Source organism: Neolamprologus multifasciatus, chromosome 3 (assembly GCF_963576455.1).
Source record: "Neolamprologus multifasciatus chromosome 3, fNeoMul1.2, whole genome shotgun sequence".
NCBI lineage: Eukaryota > Metazoa > Chordata > Actinopteri > Cichliformes > Cichlidae > Neolamprologus > Neolamprologus multifasciatus.
Window position 1 is genome coordinate 38,919,845 of NC_140441.1, and position 19,071 is coordinate 38,938,915.

Here is a 19,071-nt window from a genome sequence, read left to right on the forward strand (position 1 = left end):
TCGTGTTCCTTCTTCCTGATATTGCTGTCATTCGGAACCGCTACATCGATCACTACGGCCGTCTTCTTCTGTTTGTCTACCACCACTATGTCCGGTTGGTTAGCCACCACCATTTTGTCCGTCTGTATCTGGAAGTCCCACAGGATCTTAGCTCGGTCATTCTCCACCACCCTTGGGGGCATTTCCCATTTGACCTCGGGACTTCCAGGTTATACTCGGCACAGATGTTCCTGTACACTATGCCGGCCACTTGGTTATGGCGTTCCATGTATGCCTTGCCTGCTAGCATCTTGCATCCTGCTGTTATGTGCTGGATTGTCTCTGGGGCATCTTTACACAGCCTGCACCTGGGGTCTTGCCTGGTGTGATAGACCCCAGCCTCTATGGATCTTGTACTCAGAGCTTGTTCTTGTGCTGCCATGATTAGTGCCTCTGTGCTATCTTTCAGTCCAGCTTTGTCCAGCCACTGGTAGGATTTCTGGATATCAGCCACCTCCTCTATCTGCCGGTGGTACATACCGTGCAGGGGCCTGTCTCCCTCCTCTTTCTTGGGTTTCTGCTGCCTGAGGTATTCACTGAGCACGCTGTCAGTTGGGGCCATCTTCGTGATGTATTCTTGGATGTTCGTTGTCTCATCCTGGACTGTGGTGCTGACACTCACCAGTCCCCGACCCCCTTCCTTCCGCTTAGCGTACAGCCTGAGGGTGCTGGACTTGGGGTGAAACCCTCCATGCATGGTAAGGAGCTTTCTTGTCTTTATGTCAGTGGCTTCTATCTCCTCCTTTGGCCAGCCTATTACTCCAGCAGGGTACCTGATCATGGGCAGGGCGTACGTGTTGATGGCCCGGATCTTGTTCTTACCGTTCAACTGACTCCTCAGGACTTGCCTGACCCTCTGCAGGTACTTGGTGGTTGCAGCTTTCCTAGCGGCCTCTTCATGGTTCCCATTCGCCTGCGGGATCCCCAGGTACTTGTAACTGTCCTCTATGTCTGCAATGTTGCCTTCTGGTAGTTCAATCCCCTCAGTTCTGACTACCTTCCTTCTCTTTGTTACCATCCGACTACACTTCTCCAGCCCGAACGACATTCCAATGTCATTGCTGTATAGCCTGGTAGTGTGGATCAGTGAATCGATGTCTCGTTCACTCTTGGCATACAGCTTGATATCATCCATGTACAGGAGGTGGCTGACAACTGCTCCGTTCCGTAGTCGGTATCCGTAGCCAGTCTTGTTAATGATCTCACTGAGGGGGTTCAGGCCTATGCAGAACAGCAGTGGGGACAGAGCATCTCCTTGGTAGATCCCGCACTTGATGGTGACTTGTGCTATGGGCTTGGAGTTGGCCTCTAGTGTTGTACGCCACATCCCCATTGAGTTCCTGATGAAGGCTCTTAGGGTCCCATTGATCTTGTACAATTCTAGGCATTCCAGTATCCAGCTGTGGGGCATTGAGTCATAGGCCTTCTTGTAATCAATCCAGGCAGTGCACAGGTTGGTTAGTCTGGTCTTGCAGTCTCGGCTGACTGTTCTGTCTACCAGTAGCTCTTCATACTGGAGACCCTTTCTTGGATATCTGCCACTGTGATGGTTACTGGACCCTGTTCAGGGAGGTCGCTATGGTCTGCCCTCAGATCCACTAGCTTCCCATATGCTCTTCCAGTATTGCTCCGTCTCCAGCCTTGGTGGTGCTGTTCTCTTATTATTGTTCCCTTGCCACTGAGAGTACACCTTTGCTGGTTTATTCTTCCTTCCTTCCTTCTATCTCTCTGGTGTACCTCCTCAAGCGGCTGGCCAAGGCTGTGAGTCTTTGCTTGGCAGTTTCCAAGGCCTCAGGTATTTCTTATGCACCTTCTTTGTCGCACCTTTCCGTTAGTTAGTCTAGCCTCCTTCTCCATGGAGGGTACTGCCTCCACTCCCTTGTGGCTGTTCAACTTGTAGCCAAGCATCTCACTGATCACTGCTGCCGTATTGTAGATCAGCTTGTTAGTGTCGGTAATCGTGGCTGTAGGTATCGTCCGTAGTGCTGCATTAACATCATCTAGCAGACCTTCTGAGGGTACTTCACGCAATCTTGGTAACCGGCTACGGGGGGTCCAGGTTTCAAGCTTGGCAATGATCCTATCTTTCAGGTCAGTTCCTCTCGCACTCAACGATCCTTCTCCTGTCGCACTTGGGGCTATGTACCCAATCTCGGGTGGTGGTGATGATATCTCCCCCCTGACCTGGCGTCCTGACTCCTCCTTGCCGTAGCATTTATGTTGTACCTCGTCAATCTCAGTCCCTTCTTTCGAATGTTGGAACACTGAGCTACTAGTTGTTTCGCCGTCATTGTGGATGTTGGGTATCGAAGAATCCATAGGTCCCTCATCCTATTCATGTAGCCCCTTCCGCCGGGGTTACTTGCGTAGTAGCATTCCAACAACGCCCTGTTTTCGTCTCTTGCCCACCGATGCCTTCTTGTTCCAGTAGCCCACTTCTCGTCAGGGTGCCCTGGTTCCTCAACACCTGACGCGGACCTTGTTGATCCGGGCGACGTCCGAGCCGGCATGCCTTCATATTTATCTGTTTATAATACACTCGAATTAGGTGCGAGAGTTTTTAAGTGTGGATAATAAAATAATAGATAAATGCATTAGCAAACTGTGCCTTGTTCTCAGTTGGACAGCAAGTGGAGAGTGATAGATGAAATGAGGAGAAGGAGGAAGAGAGGAAAAGAGTGTTACCAATCTTTGCATTTTATTTTTATCTCATAACACCTGTTTAATCAGCTACCATCTCTCCTATGGACCTTTTAATGTCTACAGTCTCAGATGAACACAGCCCTGCCCTCCAGCAGCAGGAGCAGGAGCAGCAGCAGCCGCTCAACAACAATATTGTACCCCATCAGGTAAAACACAGGCTACATTTACTTTGCATTATCCCCACCTAATCACAGTGATATAGTATGATTTGATTCCATATTAGATTCTTGTGTGCCCCTTTTAACTTTGAGCACCCGGCCCTTTAAACATCTCTGCACGGCCCTTGTCCAGTATAACAACAACATCTACTATGATTATTATGATTATTATTATTATTACAATTATTCCAACACATTTTCCTTGTTCTTGTATCAGTGATGGTGAAATCCTAAACATATCAAGTATAAATAATAAACAGGTAGGGGAGCCCAAAGATGTCAGAGATATACGTCCAAAAGATTCCTATTCTGTCTTTTACATTGATACAACCGGAGGGAAAAACCTAAAACCAAACAAGCATCTCAAATTCACAATACTAAATCAGTTCAAGTATCTTTGTGTTTACGGAGAGAACGGGATAACTGTGGAAGAGGCTCTGAAAAGAGATGGCCGCTTCACTGATGACCGCGGCTCCTTTGAATTGATCAACATCACTGACAAATGTAAGACTGAGTGCACAGACAAAATTGATAGACTGGACAAGAAGAAATTCCAGATATATCGTCTACAGAAAGCCAATGCAGAAACACAAGATGTAAATCAAGTAGCCATCCCTGGGCAACAGAAACTGCAAAATCCTCCACATGCATCAAATAATGCAGAGCGCACAAGAGAAACAAGATCAGTCTTAACTCTTGCACAGCAGAAGGGAATCAGTATAACAACGGCAGCGAAAGAAACAGGCTGCAGCATTGACATAAGGAGGTTTATGAGCTACTGTGTGAGCAGTTTCTACATCTGAAACAATGGATGGAAAGTAGATTCCCTGAAAATTCTTTCCAGAAAACACTGAAACTGAGGAAGGAAAACTTTGGAAAGATCCAACAGTCTTTTAGTGAAATTCACCAAGTCAGGTTGCTGCTTGAACTGAGCGAGTCAGTTTGTTTTATAACTGGTTCTTTCATAAAGCAGGGCACAGGCTTTGTGCTGTTTGACAACTTTGTCTTGACAAATGCCCACTTATTCAAATACTGGATTGATTCAAAATTACCTAATTGGCATGAACATGTAAACATTACTGCTGTCTTTAACTTTGAAAAACAAGAATCAGACAAGAACAAGATTAATGCCAAGGTGTTTGTTGGCAATGATAAGTTAGATTACGTCATACTTAAGCTAGAAACAGAGAGCCAGGTTCCACCAGGGCTCCTCAAGAGATTTGGACCTGTACCTTTAGATGGTGCAGCCTGTGTTGTTGGACACCCAGGACAAGGAGTGAAAAAAATGGATCCTACGTGTATCATTGTGAAAGAGGGACGAGAGGAGGCTGTTCATAAAAATTTAGACGACATCAAGGAATACATCATCACTCTTTGTGTAATCAATCAGGCGATCAAAAATGACCCGTATGAAAATATCTATGTGACCTACAACTCTTTCATGTATCACGGCTCTTCTGGCTCCCCAGTATTTGATGCTCATGGACAAGTGTTTGGTTTGCACAGTGGTGGATTTTTCTATGGATTTCCAAAGACTGAACAGAGTGTGATTGAGTATTCCTTTCCTCTGCTCACTATATTTGAAAACTTTGTGTATAATCTGAAGAAAGACGGAACCTATGGGAAGGTGTTGGAAAGAGTTGAGGAGGAGGCAAAGGGAAATCCACACCTAGAAAACATTATTGCGTCTGTTGTGTGAGCCAAAGCAAGACATGCCTGAGGAGCTGTTGCAGTGTGTTCAGGGTAATACAGCAGATTCTGAGGAGGAAATGGAGTAATTGAGTTGATTTGAACTCTTATTTTTAATTCTGTTTAGCTTTCAGTATCAGTTATTATTATTATTACTATTACATAGGTGGTGAGTACTCTGTTAGACATCTAAAGTCTTGATAACCTTGTTGTTTTCATGCCTATTTTTTTAGTTTTTTAAATTAATTTTACTTTCTTATAATAATCTTAAGACAGAATCAATAAATGTACCTTTGTCATCATAACAAATTTAAATGGTAAACTTTTTGCTTTTATGACCCTTTAAGATTATTTGAGTGGCTGTGAGCATGTTTTTTTTGTTTTGTTTGTTTGTTTGTTTTATTGCTCAGCTACTGTAATGAAAAACTGTTTTTCTGCTTTTTTGGCATTACTGTAGATGTTTAAGATGCTGTAATTCTTAATGCTTGTAACCTGACTGGTATGTATTCAAGTGAAGTTAGACTTTAATATTCTGTTTTGATGTTGGACAATATTCATTATTTGTTATGTTTGCTTTAATTTGGAAATTGAATTGAAATTGAATGTTTTTGTAAAGATTTTGGTTGTTAATAAATGAGAAGTGAAGCAACACAGGGTGTAAAACAGTTCCACTCTCTATCTTAAAATGTTTCCTGACAATAATTTTGTCAGTTAATTTTTACCTTTTTAAACATTTGAAGTTTTCAATTGTTGGGAAAATTCTAGATTATCCTTAAATTTATATTTATGCGTTTAGAATCTCACTGAAGGATTTGGTATAACCTTTGTTTGCTTAGATGAGATGCTTAGGAGTGTGTGTGTGTGTGTGTGTGTGTGTGTGTGTGTGTGTGTGTGTGTGTGTCAGTATGACCTCATAAAGAACTGCTTAGCTAGGCCTAATGATGTTTTGCTATGTTATCTGCTAACTGTTAGGGCATGGAAGGACGAAATTCCCAAGATGACTGGTGCCAGGAGCTTCCTGGGAAACAATAGTGGGAGTTGCTCTCTGCCCAGCCACAGCCTGTGGGAAAGAAACCTGTTGTAACTAAAAGATACAGAGAGTTGTGTGTGGGGAGGAGGTATAAAATAGGAGCTGAGACATCCCAAGGGCAGAGCTGGCATGAATTTGAACTGTGATGTTTGATGTGTGTGTTGGCTCTCCTGCACAGTAATAAATGGCTTGATCACAGCTCTTTCCGTGTTGCAGACTTTATTTACAAAATTCCACAACCAGCTTGGTTTCACGAACGGGATGCTCCGAGAGTGGGCACTGAGGATTGACCCCAAAGACGGCTGATCACCCAGAGGAACAAAGTCAATGCTCAGTCTCACCAAAACTTCAAAAAGGGGGAGTTGTGGGGCAAGTCCTCAGTGACACATAGGGTTGCCAACTCCCTGAGAAATAAATAAGGGACACCTCGTGGCCAAGGCCGGGCGACCCAGTTGTCTTCACCCTTCCCAGTGTGGTGAATTTTTTAGCTCTTTTTTTGTGTGTGAAATTATTTTTTTAACCATTTGACTTGAATTTGATTTAAGTAGATGCATATTCTTTGTGATATCAACACATGGGAAACTAAAATCTTTTAGCCATTTATTTTTAGCTCAAAATGACAACATTAACACAATAAAACAGGTCTCTTTCTTAAACAGAAGCCTGTCATGCTTAACTTTTGAGAATAAAAGTAAATCTTTCTTTAAAAGAACTCTGTCCTGCTTAACTTAAAATTATATAAATCAATAGAAAACAATAGAAAGAAAAATATTCTTGTAACAGTGCACATTTAGTGCATTTAGTGCAATTGGCTTCAGCAGAGGCATTATTTCAGCTTTTGCTCCCGTTTGTAAACCCACTTGTTCCCATGATTACGCATCAAAACTCATCATCATTATTCATCTATGTATTACTTTTATGTATTACTCATCTATTTGTTGTAATCATCTATCCTTGCAGTTGTTTATTACACAAAATAAATTATATTATCACACTTCTGGCCACATAGCGCTGATATTCACTGCACATGCCCATTTTAACCTTAACCAGAGGGTTTAAAAACAAACAAACCAGTGTTTACATACCATATCTGCTTCTGCCGTGGACTGGTGGACAAAAATTGGTTAAGGGTTCCCCGAGCTTTCACGCCCCTCATGTTCTTCATGTGCCCACCATTAGAAGCATGCCTATGGAAAAAGTGCGCCGGCACACAGTGCAGTGCGCTTTATAGGTGTTATCGTGCACTTTTCCAGCCAGGTGTTTTCCTTTTCCCATTCTTCCCTGTACTTTTGTAGCCTTTTTTTTTTTCTCTGAGAGGAACAAACATTGCTGGTCTAATGCCTGGCTCACACTGTGTGATTTTTGGCCCATTTTGAGCCGATTTTTGAGTCGTGCGACCGATTTGGTGATCGGCCGGATTTTGGCCTTCATCGTGCATCGTGTAGTATACGTGGGGTAACGAGAAGCGATTAACACCTCACGACCAGCTCCCGATCATCAATCGCTCGTGAGGGTGTCACCGCAGCCGCTCACACTGCTCACACGCAAACACGTAAACGTCGGTGAAAAAGACGGAGCAGCACGGCTGTGCGGCGTGTGATCTGGACACAAGCGATGGAGGCACAACTTGTAGAACTTTGGAAAGCTCATCCGAGCCTTTTCAAAGTGGCATCACCAAATTATCACGACCACAACAACCGTGAAAATAGTCGGATTTACATTGCTGCTCAATCACAGCTGCCTGATCAGTGTTTTTCATTAGCAATTTAGCAAAGTTGATGGTGGTGTGTGTCTGTGTGAGTGAAAGACAAAGAGGGAGAACGAGCGACAGAATTTCTGTTATAACCTTCATTTTATGGAGGCACAGTGTGAGCACTCAGGTCGCATCAGAGCATCGGGCGGTATAGTGTGAGACCCTGCATCGTGACCTACGAACTTATAACCCATGCGAGCCAATCGTGCAGTTTGAAAATCGCACAGTGTTTGCCCAGCTTCAGGTGTACTGTCGTCTGAGACTTGCACCGCAGTGTCGGCGTTTGTTTCCCTGTCAGCCATGCGTTTTGTTGTGGTCATCTGTTGTCTTCCGGTATTTTCTCCGCAAGCGACCTTTCCTCAACCAATGAGATGAGCGGTAATCTGAATTGTCATACTCGAATTGTCATAAGTGTGCTGTCAGCTCATTGGTCACAAAGCAGGAGCGGGGCTGGGAATTATGTTTTCAAACAAAGCGTTAATTACATTAAAACTTATAGACTACTTTTGATTCTCACTGTATTACGGGACAAAGTGCGTCCCTTTTCAGCTCAATACGGGACGTGTACTTTTGTTTCTAAATACGGGACGATTCCGTTTTTTAAGGGACGGTTGGCAACCCTAGTGACACACCAAGATCATCCTATAGAACTAGGGGAGAATCTGCACCGGTGAGCTGTGTCCAACCTATGTGTGTATTTGTGTATGTCTATAGGTCACTAGATTTCTTTGTTTGGCCAAGGGGTAGGTGAGTTGTGAGAAGGGCTGGGCTTAAAGAGCGCAGCAATTTCCTGACGTCTTAACTAGATAAAGGATTTAATGGCCCCTGGTGCAGTGGCTCACGGGACGTCAGCTGAGTTGCAGAAGGACACTTAAGCGCCGATGAAGGCGGTGGGTGGAGGTGTTTTAGCACTTTTCGTCCGTGGAAGGCAAAGGATGCTTGGCGAATAACATGGGATCCCAAGACAATCAGCACGGCGGAGTTAAGGGCTGGGGCGTGGACTGTGGCGCACGCTCCACCGGGTGGCCAAGGAGAGAACCCAATCTTTGACTTGATGGTAAAAAATGTGGAAAGAAGGCATGAAGTTGTGAGAAAGAAAAAGAAATGTTGACAAATAAAGGGGTTAAGTCGGTTGATGAGCATTGGATGAATGATAAAAGAAAGGTGTTTGAAAGTGTGGGTGGAGAGAAGAGAAAGCAGCTCCCCTCCCCTCTCCGTAGAACACAGCAAGCAACACATCATTTTTTTTAAACACATCAAAAACACATCAAAAATATGTACATTTAAATCTCTGCCTATGTATGCAATGTCTGTGAGCGGTGAGAATGTGGAATTTCTTGTAGACTCCGGAGCCACTCTGTGTTACGCTCTCACCCTCCCTGAAATTCCAGCCAACATTAGAAGGTACACCCACTCTGTCTCTGCAGCAGGACATGTTCAAAGGGAGAATTTCGCCGTTCCCCTGTCCTGTATATACGGTCAGGGCCAAAAGTTAAAACATAGTTTTACATAAATTTGATCTCCTGCCACGATGGCATTACAATCACATAGTCAGAATGTGACTATGCAATGGTGAAATACAGCCCTGTGACCCCTGCCTTTGTGTATGAATGCTGGCTGGGGGCAGAGCCGTTCACTGAAAGTTTTTTTTTTTTTTTTTTTTTTTTACAAACCGCACGTGACTGCATGGCTCCAGATGCCTGCTTTGGCTGGAGGCAGGGCCTGCACTGCACTTCTCACTGCTTCACAGGGCCCTGATGAGAGACATGAGGAGTGGTGCAGAGTTGAAAATGATAAACTAACTGTGAAATGCTTATTTTGGAGCTTTACATTAGCTGTGCTTGCAATTTCACTCACTAAAGAACAAAAGTTGTTTATAATGGATGCATCCACCCCATCAATGTTCCCTCTAATTTTTCATGTGTCTGAGCAAACACACAAACTCCCTGAGCGATCCCTTGGACCACTGTGAGCGACAGCAGACGTGTGCACTGTGGTCACGCCAGCATCTAATCCATCCAAGTTACATGGTTTATTAAAATAATCAAATTACAGCATTTACATTTATGTTAGACTACATTTAATTAACTGCTTTAGCCCACTTACAATGAAATTTTTAAAAATCTTCATGACCTGTGTAGTATGTTAACACAATTGGAAGTAAAAATAACTTGAACTCCAATTTTGAAAACACAACTTTCTTTCTTTCTTTTTTTAATAAAACTCTGACTTGTATTATGAGTCTGTGGTCTGGGAGAGAGTCCTGTAACTCTCTGTCTGCAAAATACAGTATATAAAGACCAATGTTGGGCAATTAATTATATACCGTAATTGTCGGGCTATAAGCAGCTACTTTTTGCACAAGCTTTGAACCCTGCGGCTTTTCTATGGATTGTCCATGATTTTTGTGATATCGTAAGAGGATTTGTTTTATTTGTTCCGCTGTTGTACGGCACTACGTTGCCTGGCGGAAGGGCATGTGATCAGACCCACAGTGTCAAGAGTGGTATGTTGGTCACATGTCCGTCCGCCAGGCAACATAGTGCCGTACGAAGTAGCGCGAAAAACAAACTTCAAAGTAGCGCTACGCGTTCAGCGGGAGGCGTGGATGACGAGCGGCGATAAACTTGCGAAAAGCAAGTTATGCTCAACTCCACCAGTGGATTCTGACAGCGTGGAAAAGTGTGAAAACATCCATGATCACCAACGGATTTCGAAGGGCTGGACTGCTGCATGATGGAGAGCAGGACACCGCCACGGCCCTTCAGAGGGTGTTCGACTCTGACACTGACAACGAGGATTTGTTTGGTTTTGAAAGTGACAACGAAGGAGAGAAGCTGAGAGTGGATGACGAAGCCACCCTGAGCCTGTTCGTTTCCGACACTGGAGAAGAGAACTTTGGTGGTTTTAGTGCGCAGGAAGAAGAGAAAGATGGTGGTGAATGACTGACTTTTCTTCTTGTTAAAGCCGTGTCACTGCACCTGAGCCTAAAAGGTAGGCCGAATCTATTTTTCTTTAATGTTATACTACATTTGTTACTCGTTTATGAAGCCCAGTACATGTTTCGTACTTGTAATTACCGCTACTTGTACATATACCTAAAAAGTTATGCAAATATGTACCCATAACTTGTTTTTCAAAATATTAGTAAAAGGGGTGTGTCTCCAAACAGCCATCTCTTTCCTGACAATTCCCTTTGTGCATATTCTCTTACATATGATAAGTCAACATTGAAACACCTGCGGCCTTTAGTCAGGTGCGGCTAATGTATGTACAAAACAGCCTGATACCTGAAGGCCTGACAACAGCAGATGTATCACTGCTGTAACTCCTGTAACATTCAGCAGTCGCCTCATTGCTCTGACACACACAACAAAACTATTGACTACACTACACACTAACTACACAAGATTTGCGCTAAACGTCGCAAATCTCTCACATCTCAAAACCGCTGTCACTCCTAAAACTTCCTCCTGTTTCTTGACAACTAAATGCTGTCATGTATTGATATGGCTATGTCTTAATGTGATGACCTTTGAACCGGATGTTGTTGTCCGAAGGAGGCCCCGTTAAGTGGCTAGTTGTTAGATGGACAGTATTCAATAAAGCAAGATAAAGACCGTGCTTTATGTCCTGATTCAATTCAGAGTGCTCTACCTAATTTAGTAATAAGGTGGGCACACAACAATGGCGACGAGGATGACACGGACCTGGATTTGTTTTTGTGAGAAGTAGACCCAGCGGCGGCACGGTGTTAGCGAAAAACTTGTGGGCTAACATGGAAAAGTCGGGTATTCAACCGTTCGCCTGCTACACTGATCCAGCTACGCTCGGACCGAGATGGAAGCGGTGGTTAACATCCTTCGAGTTGTTTGCTGATGGGAAAGGTCTTATTTTGACGGATAATGCTACAGACGCAATCAGACAGCGGAGACGCGCTCTTCTACTGCACTTGGCCGGACAAGACGTGCAGGACGTCTTCTCCACTCTACCACAGACGGGAGAGGCAAAGGATTACACCGCTGCAGTGACTGCACTCAACACTTATTTTGTTCCTCAAGTGAATGCAGCATACGCACGCCAAACTTTCCACAAATTGTCCCAAACAGCAGGTGAGACTGTGCAACAATTTTGTACACGTTTAAGGCGAGCTGCAAAAGACTGTGACTTTCAAGGTGACAATGATAACCAGATACGGGACGCTATCCTGAGTATATGCACTTCTGAATATGTACGGAGAAAGCTGCTTGAGGAGGGTCCAGGCTTAACCCTAACTCGCATATTGGAGGTGGCTTCACACTGCGAACGCGTGGAGGAGCAGATGGCGGCGATGAGTGTCGCCGGGGAAAAGAAAGGAGAGGACACGGTCAGCCGGATTTTTACAGCAAAGAAAGAGAAGAACAACAGACCAAAAGGAAAAATGAGAGATGATAATAAAACAGACAGACAATGTTACAGGTGTGGTTATACTGACCACATGGGCAAAGATCCCAAATGCCCAGCACGAGGACAAACATGTCACAAGTGTAATGGTAAGGACCACTTTTCAAAAATGTGTCGTACCAAAAGACAAAAGAAACAAAATGTGAATGCTGTTGAGCAAGATGATTATGCATTTACTGTAAATGATGATAATGTACCTGAGAAACTTACCTTTTCTGTTGGGGAAATAGAGTTGAAAATGTTAGTTGACTCTGGAGCTACAAGTAATGTGATGGGAGAAAACATATGGGAAAAGCTAAAAGCTGAAAAGATAAAATGTCACTCATATGTACCCAAAGAGCAGAGGAATTTATATGCATATTCCTCAGCACAGGCACTCACGGTTAAAGGTGCATTCAGATGTGAAATCAAGATTGGTGACAGGACTGAAGAGGCTGAATTTATTGTGATTAGAGGTAATGGTGAACCACTCCTGGGGAAAAAGACTGCCATAAAGTTAGGAGTGTTGAAAATAGGTGAAAATGTGGCGGCTGTCACAGATTTAAAGCACACTCTTAAAGAAAAGTATCCAAAAGTGTTCAAAGGAGTAGGAAAGCTAAACACCAAACAGATCAGCCTGTACATTGATCCAAATGTGAAACCAGTAGCACAGCCACTGAGGCGCATACCTTATCATTTGAGGGATGCAGTGGAGAAAAAGATTAATGAACTAATCGACATGGACATTATAGAACGTGTAGAAGGACCTACACCTTGGGTAAATCCTGTAGTGGTACTCCCAAAGAAATGTGACAATGATATCAGAATGTGCTTAGACATGAGAAAAGCAAACGAGGCAATAATCAGGGAAAGATACCCCATACCCACTGTGGATGAAATCTTGCAAGGACTAAACGGCTCTGCAATCTTCACCAAACTCGATCTCAAGTGGGGATACCATCAGCTAGAGCTTACCCCGGAGTCAAGAGAGATAACTACATTTGCAGTGCACAACGGAGTATACCGGTACAAAAGGCTAATATTTGGAGTCTCATCAGCTAGTGAGCAATATCAGCATGAGATTGCCAATGCACTAGCTGGCATTGAAGGAGTTGAGAACATTTCAGATGATGTAATCATACACGCGCCAGACCAGGAAACCCATGATAAGCGCCTGCATGCTGTGATGAAGAGACTCTCTGACTGTGGCCTGACACTAAACTCAGAGAAGTGTCAGTTCAACATGGACAGACTCGTGTTCATGGGAATACTGCTGACACAGAAAGGCATCGGCCCAACTGAAGAAAGAGTGAGAGCTGTGGTGGAAGCCCGAAAACTGAAGAATGCTACTGAGGTGAGAAGCTTTCTGGGACTGGTAGGTTTCAGTAGCAGGTTCATACCACAGTTTGCTACACTCTCTGAACCACTTAGATGTTTAACTCGAAAATAAACTATGTTTACATTCCTTTTTCTCCCTCCCTCGCTCACAGACACATAACGTGTATGGCAGTCCATTCTCCCTGCAGCACGGACTACGCTGCCTATGATGCTACATTCTTTAGAGCTGTAGCATTCTGCCTATTAGCTTAGCACAACAACAACAAAAAGGCCTCTCTCACCCAGGAAACACGCAGAGCGAGAACGTCACCCTGTAACCATGGCAACCGCAACGCTGCCGTCTGGAACAACAGAACGTAGCTGTCAAACAAAACCCAAACAGTCCTGATCCGCCACAACATGAAACAGGAAAGTACCGCCGTGTAATCCATTTATTTCAACAAAGTAACTGTATTCTAAATACCACCTTTTTAAACGGTAACTGTAACTGAATACAGTTACTCATGTTTTGTATTTTAAATACGTAACGGCGGTACATGTATTCCGTTACTCCCCAACACTGGTAATATTGGAGGGGTAGTGAGTGGGCGACACAGAGGAGCCATTAGTCACGAGGTATGTTTGACTTCATTTAATTTTTTTTTTTAAAGAATTTGGATAAATTTTGATTGACAAACACTCATGTCAAGAGTTGGTGACTTGCCTGATCCAAGTGAATGTTAGATATGATAATATTTTCTCTTGACCTTTTCTTTGCTGTTCTTTACATGGTGGACCACTTTCCCCTCATACTTCCCTCCTCATAGATTTTGTTAGCATCAGTCATGTTTTTGATTTGAATTTGTGAGCTGAAATGAAAATACTTTAAGTCTTGCATTGGTATTATCATTATCAATTAAGATTTAGTTAATTGTTATTCTAGTTTAGGTTTTCATCTATGTCCCCTTGTGTGAGTCTGTTCTTGTCCTCTGTCTCAGTATGACTTGTATTTCTTGTTGTCAAGCCGGTGTTGTCATGTCTATGTCTCTCCATATTTCCTGGTCTATTTTGAAAGTCTGTTTCCATGTTCATTGTGCTTGAAGTGTACTTCAAATGCATACTCCAAATGCGCCGTCGATTTCCCCAAATATCAAGCGTGGTCCGGTGCACGCTTCGTGGTCCCATATATCCCACAATTCATAGCGCGGTGGTGGGTGTGGATAATTTTGCCGCAAAATACGGCAGAAGGGAGCAGCCAAGAGTGAACTGTCAAAAGTAAGTACTGAATATGACGTCACTTATTAACAGTGTTGGGGAGTAACGGAATACATGTACCGCCGTTACGTATTTAAAATACAAAATATGAGTAACTGTATTCCGTTACAGTTACAGTTTAAAAAGGTGGTATTTAGAATACAGTTACTTTGTTGAAATAAATGGATTACAGGGCGGTACTTCCCTGTTTCATATTGTGGCGGGTCAGGACTGTTTGGGTTTTGTTTGACAGCTACGTTCTGTTGTTCCAGGTGGCAGCGTTATGGTTGCCATGGTTACAGGGTGACGCTCTCTCTCTGCGTGTTTCCTGGTGAGAGAGTGCCTTTTTGTTGTTGTTGCTGTGCTAAGCTAACAGGCAGAATGCTACAGGCTCTAAAGAATGTAGCATCATAGGCAGTGTAGTCCGTGCTGCAGGGAGAATGGACTGCCATACACGTTATGTGTCTGTGAGCAAGGGAGAGAGAAAAAGGAAAAGTACGAGCTGTCATCGAGCAAAAACGGGAGCTGGAAGCATGTAAATATAATAATAACCACTGCAGCCAAGAAGAGTGCCTGACGAGCCCAGTTGTAAGTAAGCTATTAAGACTCGACTGTACACCGTGTTCGTGTTTTCCTCCAAAAACAATAAGTTCCGTTGGAACAGCCTTTCAACGCCTCTCTTTGTCTCTTGCAAGCAAAGTTGACCCAGACAACAAAGTAAAGTTTTCGGCTACGAGCCGACACGAACCCGACGTATTAGCCAGAGGTCCCTTTACTACGGTTCGGAGCCGCGGACCTTCAGTAACAGTAATAAATTACAGCAATAGTACATTCATGTAGTTGTAAACAGCATGATAATATATTAAGTAATCCAAAGTATTCAGAATACGTTACTCTCATTGAGTAACATAACGGAATACGTTACAGAATACATTTTGGGGCATGTATTCTGTAATCTGTAATGGAATACATTTTAAAAGTAACCTTCCCAACACTGGTTATTAATCCCTATTAATAATTAATAATATTTTTCCAAGTTTCTTAAAAATAATGAATGACATGTGGCATAAGATACTTTTATTTAGATTTGTTTTGAATAATCAGGACTTTCCCTATCTTAAAGACCTCATAGCTCCATATTATCCTAATAGAGCACTTCGGGCGTGCTTGTGTTTGCTCCAGATTTCAGTCAGAGCCTTCAGCTTCAGGTTCAGTGGAACCTTTGAATTCGGAACACTCTCTCTACTTCTAACAGTAGACTTAGAACTTTCCTTTTTGATAAAGCATAAAGTTATAATTTATCAAAAAGGTGACCCTGAATCTTCCCTTAGTTACTCTGCATAAGGTCTAGGCGCTGAATGTTTCTTCTTCAGTCATGTCTTCAATTTGTGCGCTTATACACAATTATTCATCTCTGGCTCTGCTCTCTTCTCTTTCCTCTCACCCCAGGAAGGCCCCTCCCTGAGCCTGGTTCTGCCGGAGGTTTCTTCCTGTTCAAAGGGAGTTTTTCCTTCCCACTGTTGCCAAAGCACTTGCTCACAGGGGGTCATATGATTGTTGGGGCTTTCTCAGTTTCCTTTGTGTTGTTGTAGCATCTCAACCTTAGAATATAAAGCGCCTTGAGGCGACTGTTGATTTGGAACTTTATAAATTAAATTGAATTGAATTGAAAAGCATTTAGAGAGGCTGATGATCACTTCCTCATGCTGGTGATCAGTTTGGACAGTTCAGGCAAGTTCAATAAGGTCTGATCTTTCAGATCCACATGACAGGTGGAGTATTAAGAACATTTTCTTTACCTGGATAACAAACATTGTTTGTAAGGTTCACACCAAAACTTGTTCTTCTGTTAAATTCCAATATTTTTAAAACTCAAAGAACTATTTATGATTAACATGTCTTCTATGCATGGCATATCTTGCTCAGGAATAAAAAGAAAAGAAAAAGGCTGAGTAGGAGGGTATCTTCAGATCTGATAACAATCTGAGCTGGCTGGAATTTGAGTTGAGGAGACACTGAGGAGCCACGTCTCACTGGGCAGGTCTGCGCCTCCCTGTCGGCAGCTGACTGTGTTGACATATCCCATCATCATTCTCAACCCTCACTGCTCTCTACATCCTCACACACTGTTCATGTAAAAAGATAAGCACACATTCAATCACTCACCATCCCCTGACTGCCATTTGGCCTTATCTCGCACAGATAGCCCTCAGGAAAAACTGTGCAGAATGCAACATAGCATAGCATGTGGTAGCTCACGTGGCGGAATAGCATCACACGTAGGAGATTTTAGTTCTAACGTGCTAGACACAGAGGCTTATTTGTGCCGTTTCTGTTTAACGTGACACTTGTGTTTTTGCACACCGTTGGCTTTGCGCTCTCAGTGTGTTGCATCTTTCCTCTCTTATCAGCGGATTCCTATCGGGTCAGCCAAACATGTCAGAGTACAGTGATCTAAGACATTTTTCTGCTGCTCTGCTCAGCAGGGCAGGAAGAATGCAGCCCTGCCATTTTACTGTCTTCTGTGATTACAGTATGCCTCTGTGTATGTGTGGATGTGTGCTTGGTTTAGAAAGCAATAGATTCTGTTGTCAGTGTAAACATGGAAGGCATAAATATAATAAATCGATGCTAGTTTGTACGATTTAGCAGGCTATTATTGTTTTTTAAACATGGAAAATGTGACTACAGGCCCATTTGGTCAGGTTTAACATCGCAGTGGAAGATGGAGAAAAATATTCCCAGTATGCTTCTTGGGTGGTTCGTATTAATCTGTCCCACAAACGTTAAGAAAAAAACATCCTACTTTGAGTTTTCTTCAGTTTCAAAGTAATCCACTAATGCATCTGTGGGTATTTTTGAAATCAGGAACAGCTAATATGACATACTTTTTATGACATTATGTGAACATAATCGAGGGGAGCAACGAGAGAACAATCTAGATTAGAAAAACCCTGATCTGTCCGTGAGCTGCAGGTGCTTTATTTGTTCCCATTTGTGTTGTACTGACATATTTCGATCTCACTGGCCAAAATATTTCACTTTAGATTTACTTTAAACAGCAGTCACACACACATAAAAAACCTTTACAGCTCCTCCCTTCTATTCTTGTTGGACATTGAAGTGTTTGTGTTTTCGAACATCACTATTTGAGGAGACATTTAAAATTTGGATCAAGTAGAAGGCTGTTTGAGAACCAAAGCCAGATGTTTTAATTCAATTTATACATCCTTATGACTTGGCAACAAGTATTTTTTGGCCAGTAAGAGATGATGTGTGCCGGTTGCCATTACAACTGATAATTGCAGATGGAAGTTCCCGATCCAACCACTAGAGGCAGATATGTAATAAAGAAGGACGATTCAAAAAATGCTGAGGTGCCCTGGAGGGTCATTGTCGAACCTAAATGCCTCTAAATCTGATAGAAATCCACCATACATTTATTCTAGGGACTTCAAAAAGAAAAGAAAAAAAAAGCATCAACAGATAGTGTTACTGGAAGCTGTACATCATAGTATCTGAGCACAGGAGCTTCAGTAAGAATTGTTTTCCATTTGTTGAATGCGTGCTGATGCTCACCTTCCCACTGCCATGCAACATCATCTCTGGTAAGGCCACGTAATGCCTCTGTGTGTTGTGATATGTTTAGAATGAACTTTGCTAGGTATGTCACCATACCCAGAAATCGCTCCACATCTTTTTTGCACTCTGGTGTAGGCATTTTCTTTACTGCCTCTATCTTGCTCTGATCTGGTTTCAAACCATCTGCCAAGAAGATGTGGCCAAGGTATTTAATTTCCTCCAGGCCCTTGCATTTGTCCTTGTTCAGCTTAATTTTTTTTGCTCTTGCTCTCTCAAGCACTTGCCTCAGTCTGTCGTCTCTCCCCAGATCAAAAGGTCGTCTATGTACGTCTCGACGCCATCAATCCCCTCAAACAGCTGCCTCACCGTCCTGTGGAATACTTCTGGAGCTGAATTAATTCGAAAAAGGCAGGCGAAGGAATCTGTAACGACCAAAAGGTGTGTTGAATGTACAGAGACGAGAGCTGGCTTCAATCAATTTAAGTTGCCAAAATCCTGAGCTTGCGTCCAGCACAGTGAAGTATTTGGCCTTTGCCAGTCGGCTCGTTATCTCTTCAACTGTTGGCAACTGGTAGTGCTCTCTCATGACTGCTGTATTGAGATCACGTAGATCTAGGCAGACTCTCAGTCGTCCAGTTGCCTTTTCCACAATGACGATTGGATTCACCCACTGGGTAGGTTCTTCAATTTTTGTAATCACCTCCATTTTTTCCATTCTGTCCAGTTCTACTTTGAGTTTTTGTGACAGGGATTTTTCTCGGTGGATGAACTTTTGGTGCCACACCATCAATAATTTGAATGGTGTGTTCTCCCTCAAGGCAACCTATGCCCTCAAACACATCAGAAAATTCTTTGAAGATGTCCATTTCATCACTTTTATTCAGTGCCATCACTCTCTTGATGAGTCCCATTTCTTCACATGTTTGAATTCCCAGAATTGGCTTGGTTTCTGATTTTACGACAATGAACTCCAAAACAAAACTTTTCTTTTTGTATTTCAAATCGCCGCTTGATTCATTCATTTGCTTAACTTGTTTTGGACCGTAAACAGGGCGCGAATAGGACACTGGAAACAAAGCTCCCCACAGGAGTTTCCGCACCGGAAGTAGCATACGCTAACGTGC

At 43.0% G+C, this 19,071-nt stretch overlaps 1 pseudogene; it reads left to right on the top strand.

Annotated features, from left to right (window-relative positions):
• The first annotated feature begins 3,052 nt into the window (after positions 1–3,052).
• LOC146523101 (serine protease FAM111A-like) lies at positions 3,053–6,001 on the top strand (annotated as a pseudogene).
• Positions 6,002–19,071: the final 13,070 nt, after the last annotated feature.